The following is a 9,384-nucleotide window of genomic DNA, read 5'->3' as shown; positions in this document are numbered from 1 at the left end:
CTGTTCAGATTGCTGTATCTGGGACAGGCTGATTGTTCGTGACACTCCTGCAGAAAGTTTACCGATATCTTTGTGAGAAGTTTCCACTTATCCAATTTTAAGTTTTTTGGAGCTTAATTTCCTTAAAAAAAGCTTATGGAGCATTCTTTTACTTTGCTGTATGTTAGGGTAAGCATTCCCACTTGCACTTCTCAAAAGTTCTTCCACTAAGTATTATTTGTGCACATATATAAACACATATGGGTTAGTTAACCTGACCAGGACTTAGTGCAACTTAGTTTGAGAGTGGAGAGCAATATAGAGTGTTTAGTGCTAAGTGGTGAGCTTTCTCTGCACTTCTTCCAATTCTGATGAAGTGGGAGTCCATCCTGGTGCAAGAATCTTCTGCAGGAAAATCTTGTAGCAGTGAAGGATTCCTTTTTCTATAGCGCTGGATTCCTATTGATGCAGTCATTCTGTAATATCTTTTAGTCTGCGGAATCATTTTGCCACCAGCTATCCTTAACCTGTTGGACCTATCTCTGCTTATTACCTCACAAATTGTTCCCCTTTGGGTACTTCTGTTTCTTTTCCTTACTAATATTTCCCCTATATCTAAAGTTACAGCAACATTTCTTTATGCTGTTACATTTCACTCTCCATAATCAACTCAATACTTTGGTTACTTTCTATTACCCTTCTTTTTGTGTCAGTAACTAGTAGCCTCTCTCTAACGATCTGTTTACCCATCTTCATTTTCACTGCCTTTTCGTCCTTGGCTAATTGATTCCATCTACAGAGGCTCCTTTTTCGTTTTATTTTTACTTAGGATTCTATTGCAGCAATAGAGGATCAAATATTTGACCAGCTCTCTATCCTAACAAATTAGTTAGTGTCTTTTGATTGAGTTAATATTATTATAAGTATATTCTTTTGTTCCAGCTGTGCAGTAAGTACTTTGGTGTCTAATTAAAAATTATTTTCTGTTAAAATGTTGATTTCTATGTGCTATGCAAAGCTTATGTAACCTGTGGATCTAATGGAGTGTAATTACAAGTACAGCATTGATTTTCTGGCATTTGGCATGGGAAAGATTAGAACCCTGTTGGGGGCATTAAATGCTAACACTTGGGTGTGTATTTTGCCTAACCCAGCAATAGATGGGATTGTAGGACCCCTTCCTTTAGGCTGGGTGCATCAGTTTTCCCTGTCTTCCTGGGTGTTCTACGAAGGGGCATATGTCAAATTGTTGCATTACCCCAGACCTTGTATCACAAAATTAGCCATGTGGCAGCCAATAACTTTAAACACAAAATTAACAAACTTGTGGGTGTGTTCTGTCTACCATGTTGATGCTGCAAGAAAGGTCAGAGCTTGGTGTAACGCTACCCTTTGCCTCCATGACATTGACATCTGGCAAATCAATCATATAGGCTGGAATCAGACTTCTTCTGGCCCCTCTGGTATGCCTGAACACCATGCTTATCACTAGCATATCATGTTGTCTGTTTTGTCTGGTGGTGTGTAGGAGTACTATTCCAATGTTACCCCAGGCCATGCCTCTCCGCCTCACCTGTTGGTTTTTCACTCTCTCTTCTGAAAAGGCCAAAGGTTGCTGGTAATGTGGATGCCCAATGTATGTAGGCGTTGCTGGTCAGCCAGTCAGACCTTCGTGCAATGGCCTGTGGAAAGGGGGGAGGCCTCAATTATTATTATTAGAGATGCTCACTGACCCCTGTGAAGTGGCTTTGGGTCTGGATTAGCTTCGTGTTTTGTTTTGGCAAAACCACCCACGTGTGTTTTGGTTTTGGATCTTTATTTATTTTGAAAAATTGCTAAAATCGCATAATGTGGTTCTTTTTTTTTATCCTACATTATTATTAACCTCTATCACTAATTTCAAGTCATTTGCAGTCGATTTTGACCACCTCACAATATTATTTTCATACACTTTCAAACAAAGATTGCAGCAGTTCTTGCCAGTGATAATAAAAAGGCAATTGTCATGCCTGGGCATAAGACCAAAAATCCACCTCTTATGTGTGCAATTATTTTTACACAAATCCTGACAACAGTTGTCTAGGGACCTTAACCATCTAGGATCCTCATCCATGTTACGACACTTGAAGCGAGTTCATGGAAAGCTGTTGGGAAAATCAGAAACTTAGGTTAAAAAAATAACAAGCAGTCCAGCATCATCTACCTCCCTTCTCTCATTAGATCCCAGTACCTGCATAAACACCCACAACACCTTCATCGTCAATATCCACAACAAGTGATGGGAGTTAGTGCTGCATCCAAGTTGTTAAGGCTAAATGACTCCTCTACTAACCATGATTCCTCTGAAGAATTATTGAGCGTTAGTCCTGCTGCTGGATCTTCAACCCAGAAGACTACTAGTAGTTTACAACAATTGAATATTAAACAATCCTTTGCTAGAGGAAGAAAGTTGTCACCCAGTCGCAAAGTGGATCACAGATGCCATGGGGACTATGCTAGTATTAGATCTGCGTACAATATCCACTATTCATGCAGCTGGTGTTAGACAATTACTTGAGGTCTTGTGTCCCTGTTACAAAATTCCATCACAACACCATTTTACTAGAAAAGCTATTCCTCACCTCTACCAGAAGGTTCGTAAAAATGTAATTATTGGGCTACAAAATGCCATTCTACCCACTGTACACTTAACCACACAAGGGGACAAGCGGAACTGGGCAAACTAAAGATTATATGACTGTGGCAGCACACTGGGTCGGTGATTCGCCTTCACCAGCATGTACCCAAGTACGTCACATTTTTCTGAGGCAGGCTACTCTGTGTATTATCTGCTTCATTAAGAGGCATATTATTGTTATTATATATATTATTATTAGTGTCCATAGTGTTATCGAGGATAAGGTCACCTCTAAGAAAGAAATGAGTTTTCAAAGAGCATCTAAAGATTTGAAAGCTGTGGGAAAGTCTGATTGAGCATTGTAGGGAATGCCATAAGTGGGTAGCAGCACAGAAGTCTTGAAGGCGGGAGTGAGAGGTGGTTATCAGACATGAGACAAGGCGCAGGTCAGAGGTAATACCACTGACAACCTGTTTTAAAAACTAAGGGATTTCATTGCAACACGGCTTATCCTGCTTGGACTCTCCTGAAGATGTGCGATTTCTGATAACACAACCAATATCGTTCGAGCATTACAGTGGGGGGGAATTCCATCACATTAACTGTTTTGCTCACACAATCAACTTGGTGGTACAGAACTTTTAAAAAAATTACAATGACATGCAGGATGCTGTCTGTGTCCTGAAAATTTAGGGTCATTTTCAGGATTGTGCAACAGCATGTAGAATGCAGCAGCTGTAAGAAGACTAGAATTTGAGGGGGAATGTACTTTAGTCCAGTGAAGTAGTCGCCTGTGAAGAAAATGCAGAGACAGTGAGCTTGAGTCAAGTAATTGCCTTAATTATACTTTTTGAGAAGCAGCTAGAGAAATTGAAGGAAGAAATTAAACTAAACAAATCCGCTAACTATATTGTAATTGTAGATTAAGTACTTAATTCACTTCGCCAGGATCAAAGAGCTATCAACATCTTGTAATGACGTCTCCTCCTTCATTTTTTCTGGCAACTGGTTCTAGGAAAAAACTTAGCTTTCCCAAGGCACCCAGTGGTGATGTAGATGAGTCGGCACAACAGATTGACATTTGCTCTGCTCTAAAAGAATTGCCCAAAAATCGTGACAGCACTGTCATAAAATGAACTACAAATTCCATGAGGAAGGCCATTATCGACAATTACATCAAAGTACACAGACTTTTGTGATGGTGGATTCCAGCAGGGATGAAATAGTATTGTTTGAGGAACATGTACACAATGATGAGGGTGAATATGATGACAGTGTACATTGCAGGTGCTGAAATCTAGCTAAGAGAAGTGAGCTACCTGATGCTGGTATGCCTGGTAATATTTTGAGTAGAATGGCAAGTTGGCAATTTTATGTTTTTCTACAGAAAACTTTCACCTTTTTTAAAATGGTACAAGCTTTTTAATTACATTTTGTTTTCCCTGACTTAAAACCACTATGCACTTGAACATAGGATTTAGCACATGAGGAAGAGGGATTGGTATCATCATGACTGGAGAGTGACAACAACATCACCCCCTCCTGTTTCTGTATGAGCTATGGCACAGTATAATGTCACTGGAGACTTTTAAAAACACTGACCGCCCTATTATTAAAATTTCTGTTTCAGCACTGGCACTGAACCCTGCCACCTCTCCTGTTTCTGAGTGAGCTATGGTACAGTAAAATGTAACTGCAGATTTAGAGCAAGCCAGACAGCCCTATAATTTCTATTTCAGCAATGACTCTTAGCAATGGAGCGCTCTTCTTTGTCTGTTACCTATATAACAGAGTAGAATTTGCCTGCAAATTCAGAAGTAAAGCCTGCTAGCCCTCCTATTTCTATTTCAGCAATGACTCTTAACAATGAAGCAATGGAGATCTTCTCTTTGGGTGTATATAACACTGTACACTTTTTGGTGCTTTGCAGCCTGGCTGGGCCAAAATGCAAAATGTAGACTTAACCTCATGTGTCAACTCCCATTGTCCAATAGATTGTAAGCTTGCGAGCAGGGCCTTCTCACCTCTTTGTCTGTTTTACCCAGTTTGTTTATTAGTTTATTATGTCTGTCCCCAATTGTAATGCGCTACGGAATATGTTGGCACTATATAAATAAATGATGATGATGAAATTCAGATGAAAAGCCTGCAAGGACTAGTATTTGTATTTCAGCAATGACAATTAGCAACGCAGCTCTCCTTTTTGTGTTTTACCTTTATAACACAGTAGCATTTGACTGCAGAATTACATCAACCCTGTAAGCATTATTTGTAATTTTGTGCAATGAGATTTAACACTGGAGCTCTCCTTTCTGTGTTACCTATATAACACCGTAGAATTGGACTGCAGAATTATATCAACCCTGTAAGCAATATTATTTGTATTTTGCTGCAATGAGAATTAGCAATGGAGCTCTCCTGAATGTCACTGATTACTTTGTTGAACACTGCTACCACCCTCCTTTTTGAATTCTATAACTTTGCTGTCCAACTGCTCTACACTCTGTACTACCCCTTCTGTGTGTCTCTCTCAAATGGCGCTAGATTGCCGTGGAGGCTGGTATTTATAGATTCCAAAACTCGCGAGATCCAAAGACGTAACAATGACGTTTTGCCTCGTTTGCCATTTTGAAAAAGTGCAAAAGTACCAAGCTGATTCGGATCCCCTAAGTTTGGGTGTGTTCGGTTCCCGAGGAACCGAGCCTGAGCATCTCTAGTTATTATTACATGTTATATTTTTGTGTTTACAAATTGTTATTAGCACAATGTTACTTGCTGCCGTTACTCTTTTGTTCCCCTTTGACATTATGCAGTATTTATATTATTTGAGTTCCACCTGCCTCATTTATTGTTCTCCTCAGCTTAAAACAAGCAGCTGCTCCATTTCTAGCCGTGTCCCACTGAAAAGCATACATGGATTATTTGATAATGGTTTAGAAATGGTATTTGAGTAGTGGGAATCAATGTTCCCTATTATGTTGGAAAGGCTGTGTGCAAAAAATTATTCCATGCAATATTGTGGCTAAGAGTAACACATATAATGCAAATCCCAAGTAAGAGGATAACCGAATATGATCATTTCAAATCTGTCTAATCTATTCCAGGTTTGAATATATTAAAATCTCTTTATTTTGCCTCCCTAAAAACTACATTATAAGCTCAATTACACAGGATATTTACTGTAATAATGATATAAAGATACTAACATAATAAAATGTTTAAACAACAGTGTGATGTAAGACAGTTGGCTGCATTTCGACTGTTTTAAAGTCTACTTTTAAAACATGAGTGACTTTACAGTTACAAAATGTAAGTGTCTAAGAACTAAGCAAAACAAAATAATCTGGAACATGTTAAGCGCAGTGGCACATTTGTCCAAGGAACACTTCACCAACCCAAGATACTTTCATGATCTCATTATCAAATCTCAGAGGGCCTGAAGTATTTTAGCTACCTTTCACATCTACAAACCTGATGATTAAGCAGCTCATCAGAATGCATCACTTACAGAAGATAATACTAGGGATGCTGTTCTGTAATTCCAGTTTTCAATATGAGATTCCTGTATAAGACCTGCTGTGGCGGCAGCAGGATGCCCAGCATGGTTTGAAAACTTAGGTGATGGTGAGACCAAGGGCATTGGCCCCAGACAGTGAAATATAGTGCAGTATAAACTGTCACAAGACATGAGGGTAGTGCTTTGTCCCTAATACTGAACAGTCTGAATGTAAATGAAAAGGGAAAAGTGTTAAAATAGCCACAAAGTGCTGACAGAACTGGACCGCTATATGTTGGAGTGAGTAAAAATAGTATATCCTCAATTGCAACTATCACTGCCAAGTTCTAAACCTTAGAAATGTTTCCGTGGTCGAGAAGCAGCACACAAGCCCAAGATCAGCATGTGTAATGCCAAGCATCAGCTACAGTTGTATAAAGCACGCAACCAAAGGACTCTGGATCAGTGGAAATGCATTGTCAATGGGTGGATCAGGGTTTGGTGGATACCAGTGAATATTTCCAGCCCAAATGCATAATGCCAACTGTAAAGTTTGGTGGAGGAGGAATAATGGTCTGGGAAAGTTTATCATTGTTGGGGGTAGGCCTCTTAGATTTACTAAAAGGGGGTACTTAATGCTGCAACATAGAAAGACATTAGAGACAACTCTGTTTAGAGGTTACTAGAATGCTCTCTGTCAAAAGATATGTGAACACCTGCTTGTTGAACATCTCATTCCAAAATTTGGGCATTAATATGGAATTGGTCCTTCCTTTGTGGCTATGCAACAGTTTGGAGAAGGCCCGTTACTTACTTTGGCCCTTTCCTGTTCCAGTATGACAGTGACCATGTGCACTAGGCGAAGTCCATGTAAAAATAGTTTGTTGAGATCAGTGTGGGAGAGCCCTTACTTCAATCCATCTAAAATCTTTGGGATGAATGGGAATGCAACTGCAAGTTAAACCTAATCACCCAACATCAGTGTCCAATATCACTAATGCTCTTGTTGCTGAAGAAAATGCCCATATCAACTACAAAACATCTAGAGGAATATCTTCACTGAAAAATGGAGGTTATTAAAACAGCACAAAGGGGGATCAACTCCATATCAATGCCCATAACTTTGAAATGAGAAATACAATGAGCATGTGCCAAAAACTTTTGGCCATGAGAGCATTCTAGTGACCTCTATACAATAAAGAGAAAATACTAGGGACCTCTATAAAAGAGAGAAATAAATCTTGAAGCATTCTAGTGACCAATATACAACACAGAGAGCATCTTAATGACTGAAATACAATGCAGACAGCAACGCAATAAGCAATCACAATATAAAAAACATTCTATTGATCTCTGTACAATACATAGAGCATTCTTGTGAACATCCTTACTCCCAGTCTCATGGTTATTGGGTATGATCTCCAAGGGGTAGAAAGAAGATGCTCCGCAGCCATTCTGTGTTTTTTGAGAGGTCAAACACAATTTGAAGTATCCTCAGTCTACCCTTGCCGCTAGGTATGGTCAAACTGTGCGACCGCAGGTGGTACGGCTCAAGACAGTCCAAACGGTAAACAAATTCCTTAAAAGAGTGAGGAGCCAGAGCCAAAACTTAGGAGCCCAGAGCTGAGCAGGCAATAGCAGCAATAAACATAACAGGTTAGATAGCTCTAGCTTGCTGTGGTGCAGTGCTAAGCTTAGTCTCACATGATGAGACTGATCATGACACTGCTGCGACACTAAGAGATCCACAGTACAGCATGTGAATCTGGAAATTAATCACCATACCGTGTCTCAATGGTGCCTCCATCCCTGACTGCAGCCAGGACGGAAGAGATATAGGGGAATTTGAGATGGCAGGGTGCCCCAGGTAGGCTGTATCAAGCATCTCACCGGTTTAGTTTCATTCTGACATGAACATTTATTTTACAAACCTATTTCATGGCTGTTGGTAACTAAAGTGTGCATGCAAATTGTTTTTTTCCAAATTGAGGAGACCAGCTCAAAGTATTTTTTTAATTTTTTCCAATTTTAACTTTTTCTCTACATTTAAAAATAATTGAAATTTAACAGCTATGAATGCATCTATTTTCTGCTAAAAAAAAATATGTTATGCTGCTTCTGTCATTTAGCTTTAGCTGTTTTTATAGATTGCTGGCATAATGGCAAGAGAAACAGTGTTTACTGCTGGCTACTGCCATCTGGGGGTAAATGTATTAATCTCCGGATTCTTCAACTCCCGCGAGTTCGGCGTCTTCGGCGCTTAAATTTAAAGCGGCGCTGCCTTGTAAAGGGAAGTTCCCTTTACAAGGCAGCGCCGCTTTAAATTTAAGCGCCGAAGACGCCGAACTCGCGGGAGTTGAAGAATCCGGAGATTAATACATTTACCCCCTGGTGTCATTGGATGCTGCTTCTAACAGGTATAGAGAACACGTTTCAAAGGAACAGGAACAAGGATCATAACATTTTTAAAATGAGAAATCCAGAATAGTACAGTATTTTATCTGTATATTTGAAACCTATTACATCATTTCTAAACAGATATTTAAAAGAACATTAAACCAAAAAACTACTTATGCTAAATCAATAAAACTTTTGTGCAAATTACTATAGGAAGATCATTGATTTTGCCTGTTTGTGATTCTAAACTTGCAAAGGTAACTAACAGATAACAGTAACTGCAATGATATCAATCAATGAATAGTGTAAATCTGTAACAAACACAAATTTTGATTATTATTTTTCAAAATCAACGAGATTCACTTATATGCAACGGAGGATATTATACTAACCCTTATGGGGGCTTAGGCATCACCTGGCTATTCACTTAAAAATGTCCATACTGCCAATTCTAAATTTTCTCTTTATCAATATATACACTGATCAGCCTCAACATTAAAACCATCTAATATTATGTAGGCCCCTTGGTGTCACAAAAACAACTCTGCCCCGTCAAGGCTCAGACTTACTTTTCCAGCTGCATGGAGTGAGATCTGTGGTATTTGGAGGCCAAGTCAACACCTTAAACTCTTTGTCATGTTCCTCAAACCATTCTTGAACAATTTTTGCAGTGAGGCAGGGCGCATTATCCTGCTGAAAGAGGCCACTGTCATCAGAGAATATCATCGCCATGAAGGAGTATACTTGGTCTGCAACAATGTTTAGGAAGGTGGTACGTGTAAAAGATCCATGTGAATGCCAGTACCCAAAGCTTCCCAGTAGAACATTGCCAGAGCATCACACTACCTCCACCGGCTTCCCAAAGTGTATCCTGGTGCCATCTCTTTCTTAGGTA

This window comes from Mixophyes fleayi, chromosome 4 (assembly GCF_038048845.1).
Source record: "Mixophyes fleayi isolate aMixFle1 chromosome 4, aMixFle1.hap1, whole genome shotgun sequence".
Classification (NCBI taxonomy): Eukaryota; Metazoa; Chordata; class Amphibia; order Anura; family Limnodynastidae; genus Mixophyes; species Mixophyes fleayi.
Note: the sequence above shows the minus strand (reverse complement) of the source record.